The sequence below is a fragment of the Mus caroli genome, unplaced genomic scaffold (assembly GCF_978045245.1).
Source record: "Mus caroli unplaced genomic scaffold, Mus_caroli_1 scaffold_1, whole genome shotgun sequence".
In the NCBI taxonomy this organism is placed as follows: Eukaryota; Metazoa; Chordata; class Mammalia; order Rodentia; family Muridae; genus Mus; species Mus caroli.
In genome coordinates this window covers 143,022,906-143,032,415 of record NW_028227256.1, presented here as the reverse complement: position 1 = coordinate 143,032,415, position 9,510 = coordinate 143,022,906, and positions in this window count along the sequence as shown.

Below are 9,510 nucleotides of genomic sequence, written 5' to 3'. Positions count from 1 at the left end.
TCTATTTTCCCCATTAAATATTTATCAACTGAACTGTGATATATTTATTTCACTATGGTACAATGCTGTTTCACAAATAAAACCAATAGAAAATTATGTCTGTAGGCATTGGTTTTTTTTTCTAATGAGAAAATAACCATTTAAATATTTCTTTTGTCAATCAATGAAATAATTCCAAACATTCACTGAGATTTAATGCTCTATAATTTATTTTATAAATATGTTGAATAGATGAATCAAAAGTTTACAAAATATGACAAGTATGATATGTGAATATTTGGAGAGTCACAGATTAAATCTATGAGTGTTTAACCCAACCACGTGGTACTATATGTATATGTATGTACATATTTTTATTTGCATAAATTAATTTCAGATGTAAAATATTACCATTTAAGTTCCTTAGAATTACAAAACAATAAAATAAAGAGAATTGTTTCTCCATTTACAAGACTATATTATACTTTAATATGAGCAAGCTAATTTTAAGTATTTTATGAAAGATATGATAATAAATGCTCAATTAGTGGCTTAATATATAATCACTAAAAAGACAACTTATATTTATGTGTCTGTAATCTATTAATAAATAAAGAATTGTGAAATCAGTCAATTATATTCATTTTTTTAGTTGAAAAAATTTATACTAAGCATTCCATTATGGAACACTGCTTATTTTATTTTTGTGCCCACAAGTTAAATCTTGCAATTGTCTTATTAATATACAAATAATGTTACTTCATACAAAATTATTAGTTTTTATTCATCTTTTCTCCTCTACTCCCTACTTGGTACATGTATAGGCTCCAATTTATAGTAATATGCTGTAAATACCAATGAACTTAGTGGGAAAATTCCATATTGAATGTTATATGACAAAACAATGTATTTTCTATATTCTGGTGAGGTTGATGAACATTTTATTTCTAAGTAATTAACGACTAGTGTATACCTGTTAATATTTTACTACCAAACTGATATGCATTATATGAATACAAATATTAAAAAATACAGTTCTGTGTAAAAGCAAAATTAAACATTTGTCCTTTTATTTAATGGGCAAAGTCCAAATTGTCTCTTTTTTACACTGAAAACTTTAACATATTGCTTAACTCAATGGATACCTGAGAAATAAGAGTAAATAATATATTTAACTTAGATAATTTCAACTGTAGCTTTATCAAGTTTGAATTTTTATACAGAGCTATACAGCAATATAAAGATAAAGAAGAAATTTAATGGAGACCTCCAAATTAAAGTAAACAGACAAAATACATTCCATAAACTAAATGACTGGAATTCTGGAAGTTAAATGGCATTTATTCACAAAATGTGGCTGTACATAATGAACCATATTGACTTGTAAATATGTAAGCAGATGGATATTGCCCTGGTTTTCTAATTGTAAAAAAAAAAATTCTAAATATTATGTCTTTAAATACAATGGACATAAGGTAAATATAATTGCTACTTACCATTGTTTGATGATGGAGAGCCCTTCATTTTTAAATCTAAATACCATCTCTATGAATTCTATTTTTCCCAGTTACATAGCTCCAGAAGCCATAAAAAAATGTGTGCCTTCTGAATAAAATGATATCTTATTGCTTAAGCAGACATTATCTAAAAGGTCATGCTCTGAAGTATAAATGCATTAAGTTACTGCTAATATTTTACCTTCTACCTCACCTGAACATTCCCTGGAGAAGAAAAAAATCAAGGAACTTAAGGTATGTTTTATTGATGATCATCCATTTGTACTCCTGATCAACAGAAATGCTAAATTAGTAAGATAAATAGCATTTATTAAAAGTTTATCCTCAAAATATAAGGTATTACATACATGCATTCATTTCTTTCTTTGATGACAGTTTATACTTATCTCTCTAAATATTTGTACACCTTTTAATTAATATTTCTCTTTAATATCACATAGACATTTAAGAATGATTATAGCATTACCATTTTATAATATAAAACAGAACATTTAAAATATATAGTGAATTAAAAAATTGGGAGAATGTCACATATGAGTACTTCATCTATATTACTCCCACACCTCCTTCCTCTCCAACCCCTCACAAGTCCTGGATCATGTTAAATTCATGACTCCGTCCTCTGTCAGTATTGCTATGAGTATGCAAATGTTTGTACAACCTATGAAGTGTGTTTTCTATTGTTCATACTTACATGTGGGCAGGTCTGAAAGCTTGAGTTTGTTTAATATCCGAGGGAGCTTCTCACTGAAGGAAGCCCATTGTCCCTCTTCTGGGAGCTGGTGTGTGTGTGTGTGTCCCTCTTCTGGGAGCTGGCTACTTGTGCCTTTTCATCTTTGGATAGGGCTTCATAAAGCTTTGCTAGTCATCTTCCTAGTTTACTCTGCTGAGAGCCATAATTAGCTGAGAGGTAGACGCTCTGACTTCTACTTCATTCATTTTCATCTATCCTTAAAATATTCTTAAAATATATAGGAGGTAGAATATTAAAAACTGGGTTTTATAAGTAGAATTTTCCAAATAATTTAAATACATTTCACCTGTATAGATACATATTTATTTCTGGTCTATTTGAGATGAACACTGTAACATAGTGGGACTGATACAGTAATATTTGCCCTCATAAAAGTGATATTTGCTAAAAACAGGAAAAATATTAAAAGCCAATAAATTAACTAAAAATCTCAGTTTTGCTAAGAGAAAAGAATTCTATATTTCATCTAATTTTAAGTCTTCATATATGTGGAACACAAGGGCACACATTAAACTATGTAGGCATTGCAAAATCACACTAGCTAGGAACAATAGCCCCCAATGATGTTAAACAGAAGTGAGGCATGCAATAGTATGCACGTTAAGTTTTCTAGACAGTTTTAAATGGCTTAAAATATATCAAGATTTTTTTTCCTTTTTCTAGCTATAAGAGGAGTTACCATACATGATGCTGGAGAATTCATGCATAGAATTCAACACTACATGCAACAACTAACTAAAATGTTTAGTTTTCTTTATTGTTAATTATAAAAACAACATCAGGTTATTATATATCATTATGCAATTTTGAACAAAATGTTTTAATGATTCTAATAATTTAACATCTATACTTTCCTGCTGATAACCCTGATTCCCACTTCTAATTCCCTGTTCTCTTCCTATTAGACATCCCATACATAAATGATAACAAATATATATATGTGTGTGTGTGTGTGTGTGTGTGTGTGTCTGATTGTGTGTGCATATACATGTATTTATACTACTGCCTAGGATTAAATGTGAGAGAGTTTTTGATTTAATAGTTCGGGTCACCTTGTTCAATATTATACTTTATTCCAGATATAGTTGCTTTCCTCCTCATTTTACATTTCATTTTCTTTACAGAAGAATAAACAGCCTTCTAAGATCAGAAAAATATCACCAGCTGTATTTTTTAATATGTATACCCTAAAATTTCAAACTCTAGCTAATAAATATTCTTGCTATACAGGAAAACAAAAGGTTACAGGTGAAGAGAATTATTGATCAAGACACAATATCTTTCATTAGAATTTACATTAATAGTAGGATTGTTAACTATAATCACAGAAAGAATTTCTATTAGCCCTTCAAATATTATCAAAAACTACAGGAAAGACCATTATCACCTAGGCAAAACCTCTTGAGTAACCAAATTTTGAACAAAATTGCTGGAGAACTATCTACTTCATTTCTGACTGCCTATGACCAGCCTGTGATCATACATCCCTGAAGAAAGATATACTCCTCAAGGCTTCAGCCCTGTTCCCTCCCACCCAATACCTGATCATGTTCCCCTTTTCCCCTTTCTGTCCCCTTTCCCACCCAAGTCCATCCCTCCTCCCTCCTGTGATTGCTTTCTTCTCCCTCCCAAGTGGGATTGAGGCATCCTTACTTGGGGTCTTCCCCTTGCTAACCTTTTTGAGTTCTGTGGGTTGTATCTTCCTGGGTATTCTGTACTTTGTTTTGTTTTTTTGTTTTTTTGTTTTTTGTTTTTGTTTTTGTTTTTGTTTTTTTTTTTTTTGCTAATATCCACTTAGTAGTGAGTATATACTATGCTTGTCCTTTTGGGTCTGAGTTACCTCACTCAGCATGATATTTTCTAGTTCAATATATTTTCCTGCAAAACTCAGGATGCCCTCATTCTTAATAGCTGAGTAGTATTCCATTGTGTAAAGGACAACATTTTCTGTATCCATTCTTCTGTTGTGGACATCTGTGTTGTTTCCAGCTTCTGACTATGACAAACAAGGCCACTGTGAACATAGTGGAACACATGTGCCTGTCGACCTGAGGGCAAGCAGAAAAAATAGAAACAGGCAACCTCTGGAATTAGGAGGTGGAGGGACCTCTGGTATTCTATACCCTCTAGAATACCAGAGACCTGGAATGTGGGAGACTCTCAAGTCTCAAAGATGGTGACTTAAATGAAATACCCTACAGTGGGGAGAGGGAACTTGTAGAGCCCACCTCCAGCAGAAAGATAGGGCATTCAGTGAAGTTTGGGTTGCCATTCCACAGTTGAAAACAAGGTCCAGCAACAGGCCCAAATTAGGATCCAGCTCAAGGGGGAGGCCCCAAGACCTGACACTATTACTGAGGCTATGATATAGTCACAACATAGGGCCTATTGTGACTTTTCTCTGAAAGACCCAACAAGCAGCTGAAACAGTCAGATGCAGATATTTACACTCAATCAATGGACAGAAGCTGCTGACCCTTGTGGTTGAATTAGTGAAAAGCTGGAAGAAGCTGAGGAGGAGGGCAACCCTCTAGGAGGACCAGCAATCTCAACTAACCTGGGCCCCTCAAATCTCTCAGACCAATCAGGTCACCAGCCAGGCAGCATATACCAGCTGATAGGAGGCCCCAACACATATATAGCAGAAGACTACCAAGTCTGGGTTCAGTCAGAGAAGATGCATCTAGCCCTCTAAAGACTGGAGGCCCCAGTGAGTGGGAAGGTTTCCTGGGGTGGGGTGCGGGTTGATAAGACAGAGGAAGGAGGTATGAGATGTGGAACAGTCAGAAGGTGGACCAGGAGGGGGATAAAATCTGGAATGTGAAAAAAGATTAAATACAATTTTAAAAAATTAAATTAAAAATAAGAAAGATCTACCCCAAAGGAGATTCTCCTGTCTGTCACAAGGGGGGGGGGGGAATTAGATGCTATGGAGGTCACAAATGGCCCTTAAATCTCATGTATGTGGAATTGGAACATGCTTGAGTAGAAGTATACAGTGCCATAGAACTTTCACAACTCAGATTTCAAAGGTGCTAAACCTTAATGAAAGAAAAGTAAATCCAGGAAACAAGGGATAAACTGTTATTTATTTATTTATTTATTTATTTATTTATTTATTTATTTACGATGATATGGAATCTATCTCTGATGATAGTATAGTGGTAGAGATTGTTTTCCTTAATCAAGTGCAGTTATGTAGCTGCACATAGAAGATCAAGTCCTGGGCTTTCTTCCCACATTAATCAGTTTAATACTATTTTTCAGTCTAATTTATGTGATTTTGTTAGTTCTGAAACACGTTCTTAGAAGACAAAGGAGAGTAAAAACCACTATCCTCCTATGTTCATTTCTTTGTAAATTAGGTATAGCTACACAGGCCAAGACTGCCTGATTTTGTTACAGTGCTCAAAACACTGTCAGCTTAAACAGTGCTTTATTCCCGTGTCACTCTGCTGCTTTCCCCATGGAACAACATAGTGTGTTGTCATTACTGCATAGGCACTTCTTTTTTTATTTTAATTGTTTTATTTTATTTTCTTTACATTTCAAGTGTTTTTCCCCTTCCCTTTCTCCTGCCCACAAAGCTCCGATCCCATTCGCTTTCCTTTTTGCATCTAAGAGGGTGCACCCCCACCCACCCATCCACTCCCACCCAACTGATCTAGCATTCTACTCCACTCAGACATCAAGCTTTCACAGGACCAAGGGCCTCCTCTCCAACTGATGCCGGATAATCCACAAAAATGGAGCAGTATGGAGGAAAGGCCATCCAGAGACTGCCCCATCTTGGAATCCATCCCTTCTACATACACCAAACAGACAAGAAGTGCTTGCTGACAGGAGCCTGGTATAGCTGTCCTCTGAGAGGTTCTGTCAGAGCCTGGCCAATACAGATGTAGATACTGACAGCCAGCCTTCAGACTGAGTCCAGGGAACCCAATGGAAGAATTAGGGGAAAGGCTGAAGGAGCTGAAGGGGACTGCAACCCTGTCTTAGTCAGGATTTCTATTCCTGCACAAACATCATGACCAAGAAGCAAGTTGGGGAGGAAAGGGTTTATTCAGCTTACAATTCCATACTGCTTTTCATCACCAAGGAAGTCAGGACTGGAACTCAAACAGGTCAGAAAGCAGGAGCTGATGCAGAGACCATGGAGGGATGTCCTTTACTGGCTTGCTTCTCCTGGCTTGCTCAGCCTGCTCTCTTATAGAACCAAGACTACCAGCCCAGAGATGGTCCCACCCACAAGGGGTCTTTCCCCCTTGATCACTAATTGAGAAAATGCCTTACAGTTGGATTTCATGGAGGCATTTCCTCAACTGAAGCTCCTTTCTCTGTGATAACTCCAGCTGTGTCAAGTTGACACAAAACTAGCCAGTACAAACCCCATAGGAAGAACAACAATATCAACTAACTAGAGAGCAATATGATCTTATGATCCTGTGTGATAAGGAGTCTCACCAGCGAGGACACACACATAGGACACACTCGGATCCTTCTGCAGCAAGCTTTAATGCATTTCAAGAGAAAGATGATCAGCTTCTGGGGAGGAGGCCCAGAACACAGGAAACTCGGTCCTTAAATAGACCACAAGAGCGGTTGGAGACGTTTTTCACCCTGACTGGCTCACCATCAGCCCAGATGACACCACGGGAGAGTCAGGGCACAAGGAATGGAAAAATACCCCAGCACATGCACAGACTACTTGTTTACCAGTTAGAACACCGGATATCAGCGCCATCTTGTAATGGCGATTGCAAGGGTGGCTCCTCACAATCTAACTGTTGTTTTATAGAGTAACCAAAAGCAATTGAAATAGCCCATAATTTCTGGGTGTCTATGGTACATCACTGGGCAACTGCATTAGCGGATATAAGCAATTCATGACACAGGGTGTTTTCTAGAAGAGGTACTGTTGTGCCATTATACAGTAACTCCATTTAAACTGTTTTTATATGTGAATATATTTATAATTTAGGAAAATTCTGAAATAGTAGTATATATGTTTGCATTTCAGAAAGTCTTTACGCTTTTGGGTAGATTGAATGAGTTATTTCCATAATTTCAGGCATTTGAATACACAACAATAGAAAAAAATAAGAAATAGAAATTGACACTGAAGAAATGGTTTATGTGTTATGAATCCTCTTTGATCTTGCAAAGCATCTGCTTAAGGTGTCTACTACCCCCATGGTGGTTTACAACAAAAGGTAACTAAGTTCCATGGGATTTGACACACTCTTCTAACCTTTGTGAGCCCCAGATAACTCCCACAGTGCACAGATATATGTCCAGGTATATCTACTCATACAGATACAAATATTGATCTTAAGAAAAAAACTAGGAATTAAAAAGTATAGAGATTTTATTGAAGAAACTAAATCTAAAAATATAAATCAAAATCACATGCATACATTTTGAAAAATAATGACACTGGAAACACCTTCTTAGAAGCAGGGGGAGGGGGCATGGTATAGGGGGTTTTCAGGAGGGAAAACCAGGGAAGGAGATCACATTTGAAATGTAAATAAATATAGAAAAAAAGAGAGAGAAAAAATAGCTACAAATAGGCACAAGATATACTGATCAATCTATTTCTCTCCTGTCTCACCTGCCATGCCTGGTCTTTATAAAGGTACTCATTGCTATGAATTTTCCTTTTAGCACTGCTGTCATTTTTCTAGCAAGAACAGGGGAACTGCTTCTATGTAAATGCTGGGGGCCATGCAGCTGCAAAATCATCTACTGCAGGAGGACCTAACTGAGGACTGACTGAAAGACTAAGGATTGCTAGTGCAAATAATATCAGCCAATTAGGAACTGCTGTTTAGGATACTTTCTTGGGACCAATGGGAGCATGGGTGGAGGGTATTAAAGGAGCTTACAGCAGTGCTCACATGAGCTTGCTGCAGCTTTTCTCACCTGCTCCTGCAGTGTGTGTCATTGACTCTGTGTCAACTAACCCCCAAGGGCAGATAGGATCTGGCAGAGAGCTGTCCAGAGCCCAGGTACTACATTGTGTCCAGTAATTTGGGGTATGCTGTATCTTCATTTTCATTAAATTCTAGAAAGTCTTTAATTTCTTTCCTGACCAAGTTATCATTGAGTAGAGACTTGTTCAGTTTCTTTGGGCATATAGGTTTTATGTTTGTTTGTTTGTTTGTTTGTTTGTTTGTTTGTTTGTTTGTTTGTTTGTTTTATTTGCTATTCAAGTCTAGACTTACTCCTTGGTGATCTGATAGGATGCGTAGGATTATTTCAATCTTCTTTTATCTGTTGAGGCTTGTTTTGTGGACAATTATATATAAGTTTTGGAGAAGATACCGTGAGGTGTCGACAAGAGGGTACATTCTTTTGATTAAGGATGAAACGTTCTCTAGATATCTATTAAGTCCATTTGATTTATAACTTCTGATAGTTTCCCTGTGTCTCAGTTAAGTTTCTCTTTCCATAATCTGTTCATTGCTGAGAGTGCGGTGTTGAAGTCTCCCACTATTATTGTGTTAGGTTCAGTGTATGTTTTGAGCATTAGTAACATTTCTTTTAGAAATGTGGGTGCCCTTGCATTTGAAACATAGATGTTAAGAAATGAGAGATCATCATGGGCAATTTTTCCTTTGATGACTATGACGTGTCCTTTCCTATCTCTTTTGATAACCTTTGGTTGAAAGTCTTTTTTTTTTTTTTTTTTTTTTTTTGATATTAAAGTAGCTACTCCAGCTTGTTTCTTGAGACCATTTGCGTGGAAAATTTTTTCCAGCCTTGATTCTGAGGTACTGTGTTTTTCACTAAGGTGTCTTTCTGTATGCAGCAAAATGCTGGGTTTTGTTTACATATCCAAGTTTGGTCTTCATTGTGTCCTGAATTGCCTGGATGTTTTGGTTAAGAGCTTTTTGCACTTTGTATTTTCTCTGACGTCTGTGCCGATATCTTTTATGGTATCTTCTATGCCTGAGATTCTTTTCTATCTCTTGTATTCTGTTGGTGATTCTTGCATTTGTAACTCCCAAATTCTTTCCTGGACTTTCAATCTCCAGCGTTGCCTCTCTTTGTGATTTATTTATTGTTTCTATTTCCATTTTTAGATTCTGGACAGTTTTGTGCATTCCTTCACCTGTTTAATTTTTTTTCTGTATTTCCTTAAGGGATTTATGTGTTTCTTATTTAAGGGCTCTTGTATTCTCCTGTAATTTTTTAAGGGGGTTATTTATGCCCTCTTTAATGTCCTCTATCATCTTCATAATATGGGATTATAGG